Raw genomic sequence first — 22,538 nt, 5'->3', positions numbered from 1 at the left:
TTTCTTTTGTCCAGTTTAGATACTTTACTGAAGATGCAGTAGAGAAAGTCAAGACTGCCTCAGGTGTAGATTGCTGGTCAGATGCATATCACCTTCCCTTTTTTTCACCTTCCTTTATCTACTCTCTCCTTTACTAACAAACTGTAAATCAGGAAGGTGGGAAGGTACTGATGGGGAACTACTACAGCCCAAAAATTTAGGAACTAACTCTAGTTTTTGCTCCTTTTCTCTGTCCACACAGAGGAGAGGTTATAGGAACAGTACAGATAAGCCAGCAAGTAAGTCTAAGTGACTTTCCATACTAGAACTCCTCATGAGAGTTTATGGGGACACATAATTATCAGGCACTGAAAGTCATATTGATTTGTTTAGGACTACAGGAACTTGCCTTGTCTGTTGTGCACTGGATTTTAATGCAGTCAATACTGGTTATTATTATGCCTACTTTTTCAAAGGTGAAATATGAGGTCTGGTGCCACAGGTATTGGAGTTGGGGTCTTGGCAAAGGAACACTTACAAAAATTTGACTGATTTAAGCTGTGCTGGGTTGAACAAGTGCTCATGTTGTACCTTTTCAATCCACTGTATTGCTCTGGTCCTCGTTTTCAGCCTGATTATATGCCATCTGAGGAAATTCTAGTGTGTAAAAATTTAATTCCCTGCTGAAGCAATAGTTTTAGGGCAAGTCCCATTTTATGACAGAAGCATAGAATCATAGAATACTTTGAGTTGGAAGGAACCCTTAAAGGTCATGCAGTCCAACCCCACTGCAATGAGTAGGGTCATCTTCAACTAGATCAGGTTGCTCAGAGCCCAGTCCAGACTGACCTTGAATGTTCTAGTGTTGGGGCATCCGCTACCTCTCTGGGCAACCTGTGCTAGTGTTTTACTGACCTCATGGTAAAAAATTTTATGTCTTAAATCTAGTCTAAATCTACCCTCTTTTAGTTTTAAGCCACTACCTCCTTGTCTTACTGTAACAGGCCCTGCTAAAAACTTTCCCCCCATCTTTAATTACTGTTTTTCCACCTTTAAGTACCGAAAGAGCACAATATGGTCCCCAGAGTCTTCTCTTCTACAAGCTGAACCAGCACAACTCTCTCAGCCTTTCCTCATAGGAGAGGTGCTCCAGTCCTCTGATCATTTTCGTGCCCCTCCTCTGAACCCTCTTCAGCTGATCCACGTCCTTCTTATGTCCTTCTTATGTCCAGCCACACAGCTGGACCCACCATTCCAGGTGGGGTCTCACCAGAGAGTAGTGGAAAGGGAGAATCACCTCCCTTGACCTGCTGGCCAGGCTTCTTTTACCTTCTCTTCTTCTACCCTGAATAATGGCATCATAGTGTACCATGGTGTGGCTGTAGAGTTCAAAACATTTTCTGCTGCAGGAAGTAGCTCTTTTTCAGTAGTCTGTAAACCATTCTTTTTGCTCTCAAACCTATAAACCTGATGTGATTCATGTCCTATCATAAGACAGAGAAGGTACTGTTGTATGCTCCTGGAATTTGTCTTGCAATTTTCTATTAATAAGGATGACCTTGATAAATATATTAATGTCCCTCTATAGACTTCACCTCTCATCTATAGTTCCCACTGCAGATTGTAAGAGCAGTCCAGTGGGTCTGGAGCAGCAGAGGTTCCTACAGCGTTATGAGAAAATAATCAGACTTGCCTTGGACATTTAGCTGTATATTAAAAGAGTGAATAGAGCAGAACTGATTAAATAAGTGAAATACTTGTACGGAGCCTGAGTCTCAGAAGAGCATTAAACTGCAGTCCTGTGCAAACGTCACTAAATGCTGTGTCTTTATGTGAATCAGCGCTGACGAGACATTCCCCTTGCTGTCTGTGACTTGTCACTTTGTGCCGCTGAGAGTCTGTGTCCTTTCATCAGTTAAACAGACTGAAGTGTCGCTTTTGGAAGATAATTACAGGTTCTCATTGAAAATGGCAGAGTTAAACCCTGCTAGATGGTACTTGTCTCATTGGAGAGAGCACAAAAAACACACAGGCCATGGGATTCTCTGCACAAGGGCCCCTTCCTGGGATAATGATACAGCTCTGTGTAGGGATGATGGATCTGGTTAGGAACCTGATGGGGAATCTGCAGTTTTTTCTTATGTGAGTGGCTGTGTGAGCTCTTCCAGAGAGCAGCAGGGTTGAAAAGGAAATGCTGAACAACAGGCAGCCTGTACAAGCTCCTCCTTTTTGGGGGGGGATGATCTTTGCATTCCAAATACCTCTGATGAAAAGGGGATTTGTTGACTTGGAGACATTCTGGGAGGTATCCAAAAGTATTACATTCTCCACTACTCTTTCAGAAAGCTGCTTGGAGAGATACAAGACTCTTGCTGGAGGTCCTTTGTAAATTCTCATGTTTAATTAACGTAGTCAGGTTTACATTGCTGCTTAATTGGCATTGCCATTGAGAGATGTCTGCTTGGTGGCTAGAACAGTGTGTAGTGCTTGTGTCTGAATATATGGCTTTGTTAAAGCCTGATTTGTTATTGTTAGCATGATTGCACTGCAGGGATATGGTTACTGAGCCAAATCTTCAGCTGATGAATATCAGGATAAGTTCAAATTAAATTAATATAACTTTCTGTACTTGACCCATAAATTGCAGGGGGTATTAGAGTCCATGTACAGAGGACCTACTATTTTCAAAGTTGCATGAAGGTCTTTCTGTATTTATTATTATCTCATCAGGAATTGGATCCTCAAATCAAAAAAACTTGCAAATATTTGATTTTTGAATTTAAGAGGAAACTTTATTTTATGTTTTCAGCATTTCTTACAATTTGTTAGTAGAGGATATAGAGTAGTGTTGAAAATCTGTTGCTGCCACAATGCAGAAAGCTAGAGACATTGTCAAGCTGCAAGTGCATAGCTTTCATTCTGCAAAATTCTCTTTAGAATTGAGCATTTGTCTATAGATTAGTATATATCAATCATTTACCAGCTCTGTTTGCTTTCCAAAAGCATACATGAATATAATATGAAAGAGGAATGTATCAGTACAGAAATTGCAAGTACACAAATAGAGAATTTGAGAGCCAACAATTAGCATTTTTTTTTTTACAGAATCTGTTACAATGCAGGAGGGACAAGAAAAGAAAATCTGAGATATGAAATCAAAAGAATCACTGCCAAGATGAGTTGGTTGCACATTTCTGGTATGAATGCTGGCGAAAGACTTTTCAATTCTGGAGAGACAGACAAGAAGTTCCCTTTGTGAGAATTCATCAGATGGCAGCAAAACCAGAAACAATCTTATTAGTTCGACAAGTTGTCAATTTTCACAGACTCTCTCTTCAGGCAGGGAGCACTGATGGGTTTTGTGTGCAGAAGACAGATGTTCTATTTACAGTCTGTACACAAGATAATAAAAGTCCCTTGTCTTGTCAACCTGCATTTGAGCAAACCCAAAAAGAGGTAATAATGTGTTGCTGCTGCCACTGCTTTTGGTTCTTTTGTACCAGACATGGGAAGGCATGAGAAAGGGGAATCTAAAAATAGTAACAGATGTAAAGGCCTTTGTGTTATCTACCTATGTTTGTACTACAGAAGCCTTTGCTTCTCTCATTTATTTTATAATATTACCTATCTTGCTTATGCTTATTTTGAAGGAAGTGTGATAAAAATATTCATTATGTACAGCTATAGAGAAGTGCGTGTCAGGAGAAGAAGACTGGGCAGTAAGAGCAATCTCTACCCTAATCTTCTCTTAAATTGTTTAGCCAGGTTATTCAACTGACAAGATGTTAGGTCAACCTGAAATAACAAAAATGCATATGATGAAAGGAGAGGAGAGGGGAGAACAGGCAGCATTTAGAGCCGGACAGTGCTAATTGGTTTGAATTGGCAATGAAACATTTGTATTCAGAAAAGAATCAATGACATTTTGGATCCATTCCTAATGTTATCTCCTCTCAAGCCTTGAATCTAATTACCTTAGAATATTTTTGGTTGAATTAATATCTGATCCTTCAGCATTAGGATCTGTTTCTGTAGATTTACTTTTTGTTTGGAGCCAAAACGACACAGTCCTGGGTCTCATTTGGATGCACACTGCAGCTCCCAAGAGCAGCTGTTTTGCAAGATGCATGCCTAAGGTTTTCAAAACATTCATGTAAAGATGTGATTGTATGTAGTTATTGTTGTTTGGGGCTGAAATGTTGATATTAAATGAGTTCTTAAATTAGCAAGAGGTTTAAGATTCCTTAATCTGGAGTTAATGAATAAATCTCAAATTGGAAATCTGGTACTAACTTAAACTTCTTGTCGAAAAAGAGGAATAGGCACCAAAGCACTGCTCCAAACAGTGTGGAAAAAGTCTCTCAGAACTGAAGAATGAAAATAAGTTGAAAATCACTGGACATGCGAGAGGTCATCTGATGTTAATTCAGGCCTTTGCGTCTCTTGCCTCTTGTGTAGATTCTATAGACTCTAGACATCACATCAGCTCAAGGACACAGGAGGCAGATAGAAAAGATGATTGAAAAGTTGTAGACACAATGCTCTTTTACTGGAATTCCTATGAGGCTGAAGGAATCCAACAAAAGGAAAAATAAAAGCCAAATTTTTCAGTTTTATTTCATCATGGCAGAAGAATGAAAAAAAATTACAGGAGTTCTCTTGTCAAAGACCTTTACAATACATTAGCAGATGACACTGTGCCCCTGAAAATAGCAGAGGCACTTTTGGAGACATTTTGTGGTAAATTTCTCAACAGTACTTAAATCTTGTCTGTCAAAAGCAATTTGAGAACCTTAAGTTTGTCGACTGGCTATGTGACTTCAGGCTCTGTAGTGAAAAAAGTGCAGTTTCTGCAAACCTTACTTTGTCTTGAAGTATACACTCTAAAATATGTATTTAGTAAGGTCACACTAAAAAGCCGCTCTTATGCCATATTGATTAGGTCAATCTTATTTTAGAATTAAAAAAATAAATAAATCAGTCCCATACATAGATTTAGATAGAATATGCACCCTAACATCTCTACTGCTGAGTTAAATTGGGCTGTCTCATATGCAAAGCATTCAATGGGAAAGATTAGATCCTGTAGCCTTTCCTACAGTTGTGATTTTAATAGTCAAAATACCTTCTTTCTCTTTGATTAACTTACTTAGAAATTCTGACTGATCAATTAGTTTAGAAAGAAATAATTTAGCAGTCAGCAGTAGCTCTTAATTAATTCTGCATCGGTGTCTGTCTATTTATGTTATTAACTAAATGTAAAAATTGTTTCTCAATATCTGCTTTGACACATCAACTATGTGTTGCCTTCTTCTGTTTTGTTTGTTTGTTTGTTTTGAACTTTCTTGAAAGCTATTGATTCATTGATCATGACCGCAGTAGCATTTAAGGTGAACAAACAAATCTTGTCTACAAGTATCAGCTTCTACCTGTGTCTTGCCATATATTTTTTTTCTGTGTGTCAGACACTCTCTTAAATCAGTTGGTTCTCTGGAATTCCCTTACAGAATTTACTGTCCAAGTTAGCTACTTTACTTCACACAATTCCTTGCTCACAGCAGATTAGTGAAACTTGTGAATGTTCAAGTCTCCTTAGTGCTCTAGAGGGAATGTGTTATGTTGGGTAGAATGTCTTTTGCCTAATTACCGCCAGACATAATTGCCACTTACCTTGCTCTGCTTGTCCTTATTTATTTTTTTCTCTCCCCCTTAACCTGTCTCCTCATTATATTTCTGTTTCTCAACATAGAAAGTCCTGCCTTTCTCTTTTATGCTGCTTATCTGAGCCCGAGTCCTCACTATCAGAAGGAACCTCCAGAGGTTTCCCTCCATCTGCCTCCATCAGCAGTTCCAAATCTTCTGTCTGGCTTATCTTCTTATCTTTTCCCTTTTTTTTTCTAGGCTTCTGTTCCCCTATTTCTTGTCCTAGAGATTTCCATCCTTTGTACTCACACAGTCTGAATTATTACTCCCATGGCACTGTTGCCCCTTTAGTCCTACTTTTTCCTCTGTGCCACTCCCAGGTGGCAGCTCAAGAGTGAGAACACTACATATTTCTCTAAATGCTGCTTTGAAATACATACCTTATTGGCTCCTTTTCCTGAGGCTGAATACTTCATAAATTAAATATTTCTGCCATATGCCAGCACATCTATGTCGCAGAGACTATCAAATCACAGAAATGCTGGTAGGAAGGGACCTCTGGAAGTCATCTAATCCAGGCTTCTTCTCAAAGTGGGATTGTTGCCAGGACTACAGACAGGTCAGCCATGTCTCAAAAACCTCCAAGGATTGAGATCCAATAGCTTTTTTGAGTGACTTGATTCAGAGCTGCACTACTCTCTTAATGAGCTTCTTACCCCCAACGTATATCTTGAACTTACCAAGCTGCAGTTTGTGTTCACCGGACCCTCTTTTATTGTCTGCCAATTTGGCAAATGGTTGTAGGATTTTACGAGATCACTCCTTAGCCTCTCCTTTGCTGGACTGAAAAACCTCACTGCCTCCTAGATCACATGCTCTGGGCCTGTGCCCATCCTGGTAGCCCTCTTCTGAACCCTTCCTAATTAGAAACAACATCGCTATTGAAATGGGAAGTGTGCAGGTGGACACAGTATTTCAGATGCAGCCTCACTACTGATGAGCAGAGGAGAATAAAAACTTCCTTTGATCTACTATCCACATTGCTCCTGGTGCAGCCAACAGCCAATCTGCCTTTTTTGCAATGAGAGCCAAGTGCTGGCACATTTTTGGTGTGTCCTCTGCCCCAGTTCCTTTCCTGAAGGCTGCTCATAGCTGGTAAATTCCCATGTGGTACTGCTGCAAGGGATTATCCCGTTTTAGGTGCAAAACTTTGACCTTCTCCTTGTTGATCTAGAGGATGTTTCTTTTGATTCGATTCTCAAGTTTCTTACGGTTGAAGCTCTGTCATTCACCATGTCAACCACTCTGCCTAATTTAGTGTCACCTTTGGATTTGCTGAGGATGTACTCTGTCTCATCATCCAGGCTGTCAGTGAAGATATTGAACAACATTGGCCTAACTATTGACCGTTCATGTGCTCTGCTTGTTACCAGCCAACAATTAGATGGCAAGCATTGATTCTTGCCTTTCAGCATGGCAGCCCCTCTCTTTCCTGCCCAGCAACACAATACAACCCACGTTCTATTCTTCACTCTCATTTTCTGTTTTTAAGAAGGAAAGACTTAAAAATTCCCATGGAGAAGAGAAGTAAAGTCCAAAGAAACTTTGAAGAGAAGTTGGGAGAGACAGAAAGCAGAGTCCTAAATATTTTATTTCAGCTGCTAATAAAAAGAGCAAGGAATGGACATTTTTTCCCCCCCAGGGAGCTTGTAACCACAAAGTTTTTTCCAGGTTTTTCTATTGATCTAGAGCCATTTTTCAAGGTAGCATAGGCTTCATTTCCACAGCTGATCAAGCTGTTATTAGCACAAAGCACTGTAAAAATCTTGCTCAGCAACAATTGTTTTCTGACAGAATATTACAGTAAATAAAAACCTCAAAGTGGCATGCCTGAGGTTGCATTTCAATAGATATGTGGCAATTCACATGGAATTAAATGTGGATCGTTTGGCCTTCTTCATTCGTGATCTTTATAATTTTTGGTTATATCACTGAGTCAAATATCAACCTTTGCAAGAAAAGGACCCTGTCTTTTTTCCCTGTCCCTGCAAAAACAGACTAGAGTAGTACTGATTCCTTTATTCCTCCATCCAAATGATTCTCCACTTTTGGTTTCAGTTATTGCGCTTTAGATTCTCAAAACCTCTCTTCTGTGCATTCCTCAAGAATGTATGTCTCTTGTTCACAGTGCCTCTTTTTTTCTTGTGGTTAACACAGTTTTTAGTCCTTGACTCTGTTTCTGGGATATGTGTGTTTTGAATTGTGTAATGCCTTTTAACTCCTTTCACAAAGTTGAGTCATTCATTATGCCACTTTCCTCAGGCATAGAGGGACTGTGCTGCTATGCAAGGCTGCTCATGCTTGAGAGCGCATTAGGACAAATTCTGTGATTTAGTGTTGCTCTCGTGAAGGGTTGGATGGGAACAGAATAATCCTTGTTTCAGTAGTGGTCTGTGATTGCACAGAGTTGTGATCTGTCAGCCTTCCACAAGAGAAGGTGAACTGTATTCCTTGGAACCACTACATTTCTAGGACCTCATTGCAGATGATAATGCCACCTCACACTTAAAATAAAGCCACAGTAGTAAAGTAGAATGGGATCCTCTTGCTAATGTAGTGTCAATCATTTTTGCTAAGCTTCAGTGCTTGTTTACTCTTCCAGTTGTAAGTTAATACCCACCAGACTTTGTTATTTGAATTATTGATAAAGCATTTTGTTCCGTGAAAGAATGCAAACCCAGTTTTGAATTGCAAAGGTAAGAGAATACCTTGTGCTCATTCCCAAGGTGTTCCTCTGAATATGTAGCTTGGAACTTAATAACAAAATACAATTGCTATTACTTCAGCTTTACAAAAAATTATTAATGAATGAGATCATTAAATATTAAGTTAACGGAAGCTTTTATTTTGCACCTTACTCAAAAGCCTTTCTGTCCACGGTATATGAGAGCTAGCCAGGCTGCAGCACGAGCAAATACAGCGTTCAAGATGAAAACTATAGCATGTCACAAACTAATTTGTGAATTCAGACCAATAGTCCTTTTTGCTTGATTACAGAATTGGTCATCTCTTCCAAACAGAAAATAAGAATAAATTTTATATTTGATATCACCCTGGAAAGACAAAAATCACCAGCTTTGAGTCTAAATTGGAAGTTTATGGTGGCATGGTCCCAGCCCAGCTCATAACAGAAGCTTTAGGGTCTCCCTTAACATTTTTCAAATGAAGTTCACAGCCAGAGGCCAAGGGTATCCTGTGAATATGTTGCAGCTGCGGCCTATGCTGCAGAATTATGCAGAAAGAATAAACATGAGTCTCAAGCTAGAGCTTCTGGAACTGAGTTAAAGAGAAATAAAAGCAAATTGAATTTGTTGTTACATTTAATTCAAATGTAATTACTACAGCAATTTTACATTAAATAGTCCTAGTGAAATAATTTTCAAATGGGACACTTTTTTGTAGGTCTTCTGTATTTTCTTAAGAATGTCTAGATTTATCATTCCCAGTCTTAATGGGGATTGTGTGAGTTTATGAGAATAAGGTCTTGTGAAGTGTTGTGAAGCAACAGGCTGGGGAGAGGAGAAGGACAGTAACTCTTAGAGAAATCTGTAAAAATTACATTATTTTTCTAAAATACACTGAGACCCTTAACCTTGCAGGTGAACTCAGGGATCTGATCATGCCAGATCTATCAAGTACATTCTCTTCCAGTGAATAAAATAGCAAGGGCAATGCTTTGTATGTCAGGACTGTACCCTGTGTAGTGCTGCAGCCAGCAGCCAAACCATTCCTGATGTCAGAGACAGCAGGAGAAGGATTCATTTGCTGGGGGATTAACGTTCCCGGGTTGTTGTTGTGAGGAAAGTGACTGCGCTGCTCTGGGAAGATGGGTGAGAGCAGAAAGCAGGAGACAGTTTTATGAGGCTTCTGGTCACTGTATGAGATCTGAAATGTCAGAAAACGTGAAGCCCATCCTAGCAGGCAAAGGCAGGCAGCCGTGCACTTGTCTTACTTCAGCCTTCTTGTTTGTAGTCTGAGCTGTTTAGACACCAATTAGATAACGGATGAAAAAGAAACTTATTTTTCTTCTAAGCACTAATGCCTGGTGAACTTGTCACAAAGAGCTCTGACTGATGGCACAGGATTCACCAGATGGGGCAAATGGTTGTAGATTTCAGAGGAAGTCATTCATTTATTTGCTTGTTTTAGAAGATGTGTTTACAATTCCAAATGTATTTTTTTGGCTTAGGCACATGAACTGTTGTAAAGAATTATCTCCTTCCCACTACAGTATAATAGCTTCTCAATGAGTACACATAATTTTGTGCCTTTTCCTTCAGTTTGCATGTTCACCTAAAACCAGAGTTAGTGCACCTAATACTTCTCAGATATTCCTGTGTCAACACGGACCACTCTGACAATCCATACTGGAACTTTCCAGAACTCACAGGCAGGAATCTGTGAACAGTGTTTGCAGAGGTGAAATCCCCATGAAGTGTGAGTTCTGCAAGAGCATCAGCTGTGGGTATGAACCCGTGCTCTGAGATTCATAGCTCAGAAACAACTCTGCTTCAGCTGCGGAACTCCCTTCTTTTGAATTGATCTAATTAATTTGTACACGATTTATTATGTGCTGCCTTAATAATCATTTTGCTTCTTTAGATATAATATTTAGTATTGAATGGGGACTGAAAGTTCTGATCTTTTTGTTGTGGCTGTGTTGTTGCCTGCTTCTGTGGCTGTTATAATTCAGGAAGGTCAAGAAATTTAAATAACTATTCAAAGAGGTTTTTTTTTAAATGTTATTATTTTATATATTTTTATATATTTTATATACTTTTATATATTTTATATTAAACATAAAACAGTTTTAAATTCAGCTGCTTAGTTCTGCTTTTTCTGTCTCATTTTGACGTATTTTATCTTTCTTCCATTTTTCAATATGTTTATTAGCAAAATGCTCAATTATTTTTGTGAGGCAAACATTGTAGGTAAATATTGACATCTTTTTAAATGTTTGCATTACCACGAGATAAGATCTGAGCTACATTTTTACCCTTTAGCTTTTTTGAAACCAGGAAGCCTTGAGTGGCTTTCACAGTAGCCAAGTAGGTGTGTGACAGGTGATTTCCAGGCTTGTTGTGGTTCTCAGTATCATTCTGTGGTGCATAAACACTGATATTGAGGAGGTTGTCACCAGGAAGCCATATGTCACTAGCAGGAGAAATATACTCTTTCCTGGGCTTATGTTTTATAGGGTTTATTGCCTTAAAAGGCTCACAAAATAAATACTAATAGTAATAAAAAATCATAATCCATCCTAACCATGCCTACTTTTATTCTCTTTGGACTGATGTTAAGCATAACGTAACTTATCCATTTTAAAAGTACCCTGGAGTCAAGTTTCCTTACCACGTCTGTAAACAAGCTCTAGATCTGTCTTTATGATTTTGGTTTCACCTTAGCTCTGAAAGTGAATGAGATTTTTTTGGGGGAGAGAGAGGACTTGATTTAGATACATGCCTACTGGGTACTGCACTCTCCCTCACCATCTGAAAAGTTACAAAATTAAAGCTTTTGCCATCTAAAGCTGGTATTTTCTGAACAGATGGTGAGATTTCAGCCCTGGGTAACCCAGACCCATGTGGAAAATCAAAAATTCAAATGCTGGATCTGAAGCTTGCTGTAAAAGTTCACATACACAAAAGAGGACACACATGGAGTTCACCATATTCTCCTTATATGACTTATACAGTGGTCTTGGGCATTCTCATATTTTAAAGTAATGAGAGGAGAGGAACTGGAAGCATAATCTTCCAGCCGCTTGGTATTTATATTCAGCTTTAGCCACTGAGCTTTATAGCAAGTCTTCCAGAGTGCAAAGTTTATATTTACTTGTACAGCAATAAAGGATTGATGTTCATAATGAACTTGCAGGACTGACTCACTGAGCCCGCTCACAAAAACAGTTTATCTGATGGACATTTCTTGAAAAAAACATTATGAAATCTACACATTTACTTTAAAAAGCATCTATTCTCCTCCAAGAGTGGATTTTTTAATGAGTTTTGTTGACTTTTTTATTTTTTCTCTTTTTTCTTTTTTTTTTAATCCACAGAAATTGGGGGATTGAAGATTTGAAGTTTATACAGAACATATTAGTTCCCTCACTGTTCAGAATAGATTTCTCTGTTACTGATAAAATCATTCTCGGATAGAAGATACCATGCAATGAAAGAACAATATTAGAAAAATGAACGGCCTCCAGTGGCATTCAGTTCTGTTTGTAATTTGGAATTAAGAAGGTGTGATTTTTGTAATGGGAGGGTTTTTGCCAAGTCTTAAGACAACATGAGATTTGTGCAAACTCTGGATCACATATATTCATTGGTTTGGGGCATTACCAGTGCACAAAACATTCAAAACCCTAATTTGAGCTTGTGGGAATTCTCTAATTTTAGCTAATTCTCAAAGAATGCAGCCACTGAATGGTTAGGAGTATTTAGTATGTGTGAAGAACCTGGCCCAGGAGAAACCATCTGATACATGGTATTTATAAGCATGGCTTTAACATAGTCTAAGGAATTTTAAAATAAATATTTATAATTTTTCAACTTTTTTTTCTGTTGGTTTTCACTTGAAAAGAACCAAGTGTGCTTTATGCTAATTTTATGCTTATGAACAGTCCTAATGAATTCTATGTGAAAGTGGAATAATGTAGAAAAAATTGAAGCACATATTTGCTTATACATGAGGTTTTGTTGGATGGGCACCTGTGCGTGCAAGTGGAATGATGGCCCAATATTTAGAGCTTTAGGGGAATGCTGGCTGAAGATTTTCGTTTGCTACAGATTTATTGTGTGATTTCAGTTTGACTACTTGCAGGATTTTCTAAATCCTAAGTAGGTGTTTCTCTAAATTAGTCACATCTCCTTCCCTCTTCAGAAGTGAAAGAGTGGTAGGTATTTCCAGCTATTTCTGTAGAGGGAGAGTGGATAGCTAGTTCAGACAAGGCATCTAATATTCCAGCAGGTTAGATACCTCACCCGTAGGATCTTCTGCCTGACTGATTATAAGTATCCTGGATGTGTAGACAAATGAAATCTCAGAACATATCCTCTGTGCCATGTTCCCTATTTTCAGAAGTGTTCACAGGTGAGATGCTGGGACAACCTGTACGGTTTACTTGTAGCTCCAATGCACTGAGCTTTGGCTTCTCACTCACCTTCTCACTAATGTCATGGGAAGCATTGGTAATGTTGCTTGCATAGAAATCCCAGGGAGATGTGATTTGAGGGTGACTTGATCTTAGGATGATTTTCTAGTCCCAGAATGTTTCTGGGCCAAGCCATATCAAGTATATCTAGAGATTTTAATTCTGCATTAGCTAATCTCTGAAGAGGAAATACTATTATGGATTACTTTGCAAGGATTTGGTGAAGACCGGGGCATTCAACATTCAGTCACACTGGCCACACCTTGCCTGAGCACAGTTGGATGTGACTGTATTAGCCTGTGTCTTTTTTTCCCCTCCCATGGGCACCTAAGAGACTGCACGTGATGAAATGGCAACATGGGTGTAGGTGTGGCCCCAGGACAGGCTGGGACATGCACCAAAGCATTTGTAAATGTTCCTTGTCAGCAGCTTAGCTATAGCTTCAGTTACTTATGATGATGATGAGCCATTTACATCACAAGATTCGTCAAGACTGAAGATGAACAACCTGTATATTTTTTCTGGCTTTATTAACTCCTGCAGTGTTTAGATGTAAAACAAAAGGAGAAGTCAAAATATGTGGTCTCAGATGAACTGTGTGTCCTAAATCAAATGCACTGCCTTCTGTAACACAGGCTATTCCCGTGACCTTCTGATTACTAAATATTAATAAAATTGTAGCAATTTGTCATTATCTTACATAAAATACCATTGCAGCAGCTTTGGCACTATGAGCTGTGGCCTTTGTCATATTGTGGGCTTAATTCTGTGGGCTGAATTCTAAAATTAGAATTGTGGAAGTCCACAAGCTCTTTATATGGTAGCAATCTATAACACTGTTTCAGGAAGGAATTAAGACAAACCAAATAGCTGCCATTCAAAATAAGTCTTGGGGATTTTGGACAAAAGCCACAGTGAGTTTGGATTGCTTGTTATTTTTTAAGGAAGTTTTAGAAAGAAATGCATTAATATGCACAATATAAATCCAACCCCGGAGGTCACTGAGAGTTTGCAATTTGCAAGTGCTTTAGGAATAGTTGTTAAAGATGGGAGAGGAGGAGGGATAGGAAGCGTCAGTAGGAGAAATAGTACTGTAGAGCTAATGAGCAGATGCTCTGCTGTGTATTGAGAGACCTCCCTGCAATTAAGAAATAGTTGTAGGTAGGAGGAGATCATTCAGCTGTCTGTGTGCTGTCAGTGTACCTTGACCAGCTTTTTGTATTTCAGATACATTTTGATTAAAGCAAAAAAGAGTTTTAGCAGCAATGTTTTCTGCAGTGAAAAAGTGAGACCTGGATGCAAAGGGGACTACAGAACCCCTGTGCAGGCAGAAGCCAGGTGTCATTCGTGTGCTGTCAGCTAACAGTTTCCTCCCAAAGTCCTGGCTAATCTGAGGTAGGGGAACATGAATGTTCCCTGGAGGAGGGCAAAGGGGCAGTTCCTATCTCACCTCTTCAGATGACAGAGTAGCCAATATTGGATTTCCCAGCCATTATCAAGGAGTTCAAAGAGGAGAAATAAGGAGAAAGAATCAAAAGCAGAGGTTTTTCTGTGGCTGGTTTACTCCCTTCCACTGTGGTCAGGATAGTGTGCAAGGACAGGGGGCTGGTTCCACCAGCATGGTGTCAGCATGCTCAATTCACCCTGAGCAGAAGCATGTCTCAAGCACATGTGTACCTTGTAGAACAGGGAAGGTGGGTGAAAAAGAAACAGATTCCAGAATTATTTTTTTAAACTCTAGCTTTTTATGTAATCCTGTCACGTTTATTAGAGAAACACCTCACGGTTTATGAAGGAGGTGCATCATGCATGGGCTGAATAGCACAGAACAGCTCACTAAGAGTATCTCAGTTGCTGCAGGCATTGTTTGAACCAACATACACATTTTTCCCCTCCCTTTCCCCTACCTTTCTGCCTTTTTTTTTTTCTTCTACAGGTTAGGGGGTTTATAGCATAATTAGAAATTGAATTATTTATGAGGAATCATTAAAGTGGGTGGCTTGCAGATTAATCAAAGACAGGCGACATATGATATGAAACTGCCTTTTCCTCAGCTGCTTTCACTCATAGTGGCTGCAAGGAAGCTTAGATAAAGAATCCCAAGCTCTGAAATAGAAAAATTGAGCGTTCTGCAATATTACCTCTGTGTGTGTGTATACATCCATGAGTATTGGGGCAAAATAAAAAATATGCATGAGATTAGCCAAAAGAAGGGTATTCTGAGCAGACAAAAGGAAGGGATAGGTCGCGACTCATTATGCAGCTTTGGAAACCAGAAAATGTAATTTCTCTGCCAACTGGAGGAGTTTATGAGCCTAATGAAATTTAAAATCAGTGGGAGCTCATCTAATAGCAATAAGACATATAGTATTCTACTAATATTATGAGGAGTATGTCTAAAAATAACATAGGAGGCCTTTATTTATATCCTGCTGTGATACTAAGGACATATCTCTGAGTAGATAAGATCTATCCCTCTAATAAATGACATTCAAGGCAAACCAAGTTGAGCCTTTTAGCTGTCCTGCTATTTTTGTCTTTATGAAACTTACTTATCCAAAGATATTTTGAGAAATACACATTCATGCCACTGAAATAATCTCTTTAATGCTGGTTTTTCATTTGTTTTTAGGTGCTGTCTGGGTGCCAATGTTAGTCCTTTCCAAACTTGATCTTTAGAGTGTGAGACATCATGGGTTTTTTTGCCAAGATCACTGGTGAATTGAGGTCATCTGAATTAGTGAAGCTAGTGATCCCTACATATTATTAAAGATTCTTCTGGCATTATAGATTTACTGGGTTTGGGCATATGGTGAAAGGATAGAAAGGGAGAAAGAATGAATTTTTTCTCCTATAGCTTTCCATACATCTTAATTTTTTTGGTGCATTTTCATGCTTTGAGCCTCATGAAGGCGGGTTCATTATTACAATAATAATAGTTATCACAAATGTGTTTATAAAAGAGCACAAGAAGGAGCTGGAGTTCTTTCCATAAGGTTCTCCCTCTTGTTGGGATGCTACATAGTAAGTTTGGTCATCCTGGCAAGTAATAGCAGTCCATCCCCTATGGAAACAAGTGAGCTGTTCACCTGCTTGCTTATTCAGTTCAATTAATGCACTGCTTCATTGTCTATAATTCAGGCTTCCTTCATTCCTCTTTAAATGGGTATGGATGCATATGCATGTGTAGGCTGACCAGATGGTACAGAACCCCACCTGTTCTTTTAATTTGTTTTTAAATTCCTCATTGGGCCATGATTGATACAAGCTATAAACCTCTGTCATCCATTTCAAATATACTTTTTGTTGCTGTATTGGCAGAAGTGTATGAATGTACATGAGGAAACTTGAACACGCTTTAAGCCCGTGCTATCTGAGAGGTAGTATTATTTTGTACAATAAGAATAGAGATACATCATCACAGTAATATAAATATAAATTGTTTAAATTCAAGATTAGGATGCACAAGTGAAATAATTTCTGATTGTCTTTCCTTGAGTGCTCACAGTTTACAGCAAACGCTCCCACATTAATTATTGTTTTAGTCTGTATTAATGAATAATTGCCACAGTGAAATCTTAAAAGGTCACTTCCTGCTCAGGTGGTGTAGTAGTCAATTTTCATCAGTGAGATGTTCCCATAGTATTCACAAGCTGTTACTATTTCCAGGTAATCAACATTTTCACAAAAGGCTTGTGCTTTGGAGTGTTTATGATTTTTGGGTGTTCCACATGCAACAGCATTAAAGCAACTTGATTTTCAAAAAGAGTTGAAGAATCCTATTGACGACCACATACCTGCTCAAGGTCTATCACTTTTGTTATCCCTAAACCAGAGTTCTGTAAATAACCACTTTAAAATACAATACTAAATATACTACCTAGAGCCTCTTCTAATTACATGTTATTTAGGTAGAACCAGCTCAGTACAACAGTCAACTTCTGGGGTCACTACTATCCACTCAATGTGTTTAATACCTCCTTGTTTAATATCTCCATGTCTCTATAGTATTTAATATCTCCACAGATTCCATGCATAAGCCTAGTTCTTATATATTTCAATTTTTCTATAAGAATGTTAAATTTGCCTCCTTGGGGTCAATTCTGCCATATTACTTGAATTTTTCTTTTACCATGTGACTTTGATATAGCTTAATACGGTTTTGTTATGTATGTTTACCTTTCCTAATTATAGTTTCTGCAGGCAATTTGCATACTAATATTCCAAGTTTTAACTTAGCATGCTATTTTGTTACTGTTGTATGAAGATAATAGTGTTATTTCTGTCTGTAAAGATATTGGGCCACATTACAAGTAGGCAGGGCGTTTGTTTTGTACCTTTCTTGATAGTTTTTTTCCCCAAGATTTTACATTTATATTCTTGAAATGGCATGCTGTATGGTATTTTTTTACAAGAAAAAAGCTGGTAAAAAAAATTGTGGTCATTCTTTCTAGTTTAATAGTGATAAAAGATAAAAATAAGTTGTTACAGAGGGAAAAGGTACAAGAAAAAAGGAAAAAAAGCACAAGGAAAATCAGTAGGATATTCTAAGAAATTATTAGTAATTTGGGGATGGTTATTAAAGGTATTTTTGTGGTTTTTCTGAGCACAAACTCATATCTATTCAGAATATTTGAAGTGTCTTTTATTCTAGTATCTTTTTTGTTACTGAGCTGTGTAAATAAAGTAGCTTGTCCAAACTAGCAGGCCTTTAAATATATCACACTTGGTAGTAAGCAAAGTAACAAATTTCTAGATGTTAAAAAAGGCTTTCTAGTTTTTGTTCATGAGCTAGTTCTTTTTTTCCAGCCTTTACAGAACTGGGCCTGTAACAAGTGGATGACTAGTAGTGGATATTAGGAAGAATGCTTAGTGCTGCTTAATGGGATGCAGTTCCTGGAGTCCTCAGGGACAACCCCAGCATGAATTACATTGCTCTTTCACAGTTAGGGATACAGCCTACAATGTCTTTTGCCATCTCTCCTCCCATTTACGTGCTGGTTTCCACATGAGATGAAACCAGCTGCTTCTTTGCCTTGTGTTCCATGCTCAGAATCGTTTTTTTTTTTTTTTAATAACAAGCTTAGGGGTTTACAAATGAAATGGCATGAACTGAATACAAAGCACAAGGACTTTGTTATTTTACTGCTGTGTAAATGGAAGGACTTGAACATTTATGGTACTTAGTCCTGTTTTTCTGGTCTAGCAATAGTCTGTAATTCATGAATTCTGGTCCTCGTTACGGATAATGCCAACATTGCTGTGTTATACTCTTATATTTTTAAATTATTCCTACAATCTGTCAAATCCATTTAGGTACATCCCACATTTGCTTTTATTTATCTGCAAAGTGCATCCTCCTTATTCATTACAGTTTGGCTGCCAGCATGGATGGAAACCATCCCAAGACGTATGTGAATTTAAATGGCAGCAGAATGACTGGCACTAGATATGTGTTTTTAGTGTCAAGGCTATGGTAATGTATATCATTAGTTGTTAAACATAGTCTGCTGTCGGCTCGGTGCCAGAGTGCTGTCTTATGTGCAGTGCCAAACCTTGCTGGAGAACTTAGCATGTTCTCTAGTTCAGTTGCATATTTTCTCAGTTGTAGCTGTAGAAAAGAGACGCCAAATGTAGTGACACAAGATAACTTCTGAACCATGCAAATGTGACATGAACCATCCAGTGTGACATGGAAACCAGTCTCACTTCGGGACAAGTAAGTTGATGCTTTGTTTTTGTCTTCCTTTTGGCCTCATTTGTCCTTATTCATCCATCCTAAAAGTGAGAAAATATGAGTAAAATCATACCTGAGTATCTTTCTCTGGTCCTTGCTGATTGGGAATGTCCGTGGTGGCTTCTTGACAGTTACTTTCCACATTCACAGCAGGAATATGCTTATGGGAACTCAGGGCAGAGGAGAAAGTTATGCCTTGGATAAGTATCTCTTAATATAGGGCATTTCCTATGGGATTGGGGGATAGCAAAGTCTATATCACCTTTCTCTGTGTTGCTTGTCCACCTCGCTGCTCCATCCAACTCTGACAAATGAGCAGGAGAAGGGAGATCGCCGAGTGCTCTTCCCACCTGTGCTGCGAAGGATGGGCAACCAGATGCAAAGAAAAGCCATTTCATGAAAAGTGTTGACATAATTTGTTCCCTCAATGGTAGGACTTAGGATATAAAACTAAATAGTCATTCACAGTCAGTTTTATTGCCATTTTGAGGGGCATCTCCATGCTGCCTCTTACTGTGGGATGAGGTTACAACCTGGCTTTTTCTACACTAGCAGTGTTGCCTCCACTGAAGTAGAAGACTTTAAAAGGAAAACTTGAGTGTTGTTTCCACACAATGTATATATAAGTATGTATGTATGTATGTATTCACACATGCACACACATTTATTTATGATTGCTACAAAACTCAAATAAGCAAAATGAAATTAAAATTAATCTAAAATTAATCTGAAGCACAGTACATACAGGCAGAGCTGAGACAGCTTGATCTGTTCAGCCTCAGTAAGAGAAAGCTAATAGGGGATGTTATACTATATATATTATTTTCTCTCTCTGATTTTCCTTATTCTGTTGCATGAAACATTTTTGATATAGACTCTCACTTTTTTTGTGTATTCCATAATGAAATGTAATTAACAATACAATGAAAGCGAGCTAAGATTTTTATTTAAATGCATTTTATGATTTTGTTGCACTGTCAGATAGCACAGTTAGGATGTAAGATAGACTGGTATGAAGCAAAAAAGAATGACAATTCTGTTTGCAAAGGCAAGGATTTAACTCGACAAAACATATCAGTAAGTGAAAGAAAAAATATTTTTTATGATGAGTAATTTGAAACTGAATGAAAATATTAGAGAAATCAAGAAAATTTAAGTGGTCTGGTATAATCCATGGAAAGGGAAAAGGCAGTTTAGTAGCAAGTTATACTGTCAACAATGTTGCATCTGAGTGCTGATGGGAAATAGGACTGCAGGAAGGGGGTGAGCTTGTTGGAATAATGTGTTATAATCCAAGAATAAAAGTCGAATATTATTTGTCAGATTGGAGCATTTAGATTTAGTTCACTATACAGATAAATAATCATCCTTATCTCCTTCTGTTTCTGTAGAATTATTTTTGTCAGACCCTGAGCTCAGAGCAGACAGAATAGAAAAAGAATAATGGCTGGTTGGCTTAAGTAAAATTTACTTGCTTTGTTGATCATTTCTTAATAACTCTTTTTAATTATAGGTTGCCTTTATTATACAGTTTGCTCAAAGAACCCCCAAATCATCCTTTATTTTTCATGCTGTTACCAGTTTTAATAGTGATTGATTTTCAGTTGTAAATTGGACTATATTCTTGTGGGGGTTGTTTTGTTGGGTTTTGTTGTTTGTTTTTTTTTCCTGTCTCTATAAAAAGAACAGTATTATTTCTGAGGGTATGTTGGACATTTATTCTGGAAAATTGAAAAGAGATGTAGAAGCTATAAATTCCATAGCCCTCACAATTGAAGTGTGCAAGGATAATGGCATTAGAACTTTCATTACTAATGTCTGGGAAATGGGTATAGATCATTCAGTGACTAGAGAGAACTTTACATAGAAATAATCCCTGAAACAGCTACAAATAAAGCTTAAAAGAATGCATAGATTGATTTTGATTTCCAAATGCTTGAACTTGAAGTTTTTCCATTAAAAAATAAACATTTTCTTATGTTATGAATAGAAAAAAGTATTTTAGTGCAAAGTTGCTTATACCACAGTAAGCTCAGCTTTAGGTTCCAGACTGAAGCTCCAAGATGATAGCAGAGGTGTCTTTCTGGGGACATGGCCGTTGTTTCTTGATGCAGACTTTATTGGGCTGCCCCACAGTAGCTCTCCTCTCCACACTCAGCAAAACAATGCTGCTTTGGTTCATCCTTCATTTAACTTATATTGACCAAAAATGCATTTTATTTTTAAGAGGAAAGGCTGAGCTCATCACAAGCTATCCAACTGTGCCACTGCAGCACTTATGCCGAGTCCTAGTGTGATGCTGTCCTTTAGGGAAAGCCGCCTTTTCCATATGGTCCCTGAGTCTGTGCATGGGAAGGAGATGGGTGCAGTGCAGAGCTGAAAGCAAGGCTGGAGTCAGAGCTGCCCATCTAATGGGGCAAGCAAGGGCAAAGTAGGGGTTCATGAAAGTGTCCTCCTTCAGGGTGGTGGAAACTATGGGGTGTTTCTGAGAAGAACAGACAAAATGGCCATGAGGTTAGGAAGCCCAGTTGCAAACCTGTCCTCAGCACTTCCCACACGGCAGTGTTTTGTAGGTTCATGTACTGAGTGTCCCCGCATCCTCAGTGGCAGTAGTGTCAAAGGATGTGGTTAAAATGCATGGTGACAGAAAGCTTTGTGTTTATTTGTTGCCCCTTAGAAACTTTGAGAACTCCTCACTCTTCCAGAGGTTTCCTGTTTGACTTTGGGTAAGGCCTTTCAGTTTGCGCTATGTTTGGATTTTCATAAGCTGGAAGAATAATAATATTTTCCAGGATGCTTTAGTGGGATATTGCTGCTGAATAGACCATGTCAATACTTACACAGGAATGCCCCATATCCTTTGGAATTATGCCAAGGTTTTAATTCAGTGTTAATTTGGTGCAATGACTTCCAACAGCTAATTAAGTGTTGAGTGAAAATGTATTATGCATCAGAGGTATTCACTGAGGGTGGTTGTAAAGTGACATGCTTATACTTAGGTTTGCATTTTAGGACTTTTGGGTATTTGCCTGTGGAGCCTTAATTTTGCAGTGACATCTATTTTGCTGTGTTTTGTTTTCAGATTTTTGTCTACTTTTTGAAGACTTTGTGATCCTTCAGAATGAAAACACTTAAGTAACATGCTATTGCCTCTCATTTTTATAGTTTTTTTCCTAGGAAATAAATTTTTAATTTCCCAAGGTTTCCCCATACTAACTGAAGGCATGTGAACCTTGTTTATAAGGAACTCATCAAGACTGTGTGAAGGAGTTTGGTATTCATGAACTAAGTTCTGTCCCTTTCGATGTAATCAACTAATTCATTAGTACCATGGACGTGTATATCCCACAGGATATCACAGAAGCACTGAATGGTTGGCATTGGAAGTGACCTCTGGAGATTATCTGGTCCAACCTCTCTGATCAAGCAGGGCCACCTAGAGCCAATTGACCAGGACCATGGCCAGATGGCTTCTGAATATCTCCAACAATTGAGACTCCACAACCTTTCCTGGCATGGATGATTATTTTCAACAATCATGGATGATTGTTGCCAGCAAAAAACAAGTTGTGAAAGGCTTTTGAGGAGATTCAGTGTCTCTTGTTAGGCTGGATAACAAACCAAAAAAAAGTGTGGGATTCTTTCTGGTCCAGAGCTTTGTCTTTCCACCTGGATGCTTAGCACAATTTCTAGGTTAAAAATGAGTTCTAGTTGGACTGTGTTTGCTTTGCCCCGTGTCTCCTGGATGTGTGCCTGTGACTGTTCCCATCCACAAGAACAGGACTAGAAAGTGCCTTTACTTGAGGTAAACCATAGACAGTAGGATGGGGCAGTCATGGGATATCTGGGTTTGTCCTTCTAAGGATCACTGAGCAGGCTGCATCCCAAATGAGCAGGGAGGCATACTCTCAGTGCAGGCAAGCACAGTTCATACAAGTAAAATGTTCAGCTCTCTAGAGATGA

The 22,538-nt window shown here is 38.5% G+C and overlaps 1 protein-coding gene across 3 annotated transcripts in view; it reads left to right on the top strand.

Annotated features, from left to right (window-relative positions):
* The window catches only part of CACNA2D1 (calcium voltage-gated channel auxiliary subunit alpha2delta 1), a 383,935-nt gene that overhangs the window by 89,290 nt on the left and 272,107 nt on the right, over positions 1 to 22,538 (top strand). The gene's annotated exons all lie outside the window — the stretch shown is intronic.

The sequence above is a fragment of the Neopelma chrysocephalum genome, unplaced genomic scaffold (assembly GCF_003984885.1).
Source record: "Neopelma chrysocephalum unplaced genomic scaffold, ASM398488v2 Primary Assembly neopelma1_45, whole genome shotgun sequence".
Classification (NCBI taxonomy): Eukaryota; Metazoa; Chordata; class Aves; order Passeriformes; family Pipridae; genus Neopelma; species Neopelma chrysocephalum.
Note: the sequence above shows the minus strand (reverse complement) of the source record. Positions and strands in the feature narration are given on the sequence as shown.